This window comes from Mus caroli, chromosome 13 (genome assembly GCF_900094665.2).
Source record: "Mus caroli chromosome 13, CAROLI_EIJ_v1.1, whole genome shotgun sequence".
In the NCBI taxonomy this organism is placed as follows: Eukaryota; Metazoa; Chordata; class Mammalia; order Rodentia; family Muridae; genus Mus; species Mus caroli.
The window spans coordinates 59669971-59670494 of NC_034582.1; the positions used below are offsets into that span (position 1 = coordinate 59669971).

General features: G+C 44.3%; 1 long non-coding RNA gene across 1 annotated transcript in view; it reads right to left on the bottom strand.

Moving 5' to 3' along the window:
- Positions 1-270: 270 nt before the first annotated feature.
- The window catches only part of LOC115029098, a 17824-nt gene continuing 17570 nt past the window's right edge, over positions 271-524 (bottom strand). Inside the window, exon 5 of the long non-coding RNA XR_003834675.1 lies at positions 271-304. This is a non-coding gene — a long non-coding RNA (uncharacterized LOC115029098). The remainder of the gene's footprint in view (positions 305-524) is intronic.

The following is a 524-nucleotide window of genomic DNA, read 5'->3' on the forward strand; positions in this document are numbered from 1 at the left end:
TTTATATGAGTACACTGTAGCTATCTTCAGACGCACCAGAAGAGGGCATCAGATCCCATTACAGATAGATGTGAGCCACCATGTGGTTGCTGAGAATTGAACTCAGGACCTCTGGAAGAACAGTCAGTCAGTGATCCTAACCACTTTAGCCCCCATGACAACTCTTATAAAAGAAAACATTTAATAGGGGCTGGCTTGCAGTTCAGAGGTTTAATCCATTATGATCATGGCAGGAAGCATGGCAGAGCACAGGCAGGCATGGTGCTGGAGAAGGAGCTGAGAGTTCTACATCTTGATATACAGGCTGCAAGGAGAGACTGTTATACTAAGCCGAGCTTGAGCATATGAGACCTCAAAGCCCATCTCCACAGTGAAACACTTTCTCCACTAAGGCCCTATCTATTCCAACAAGGCCACATCTCCTAATAGTGCCACTCCCTATGGGCCCAAGCATTCAAACACATGACTCTATAGGGGCCATGCCTATTCACCAAAAGTTCTAATATTATCTTTTTTTTTTTTTT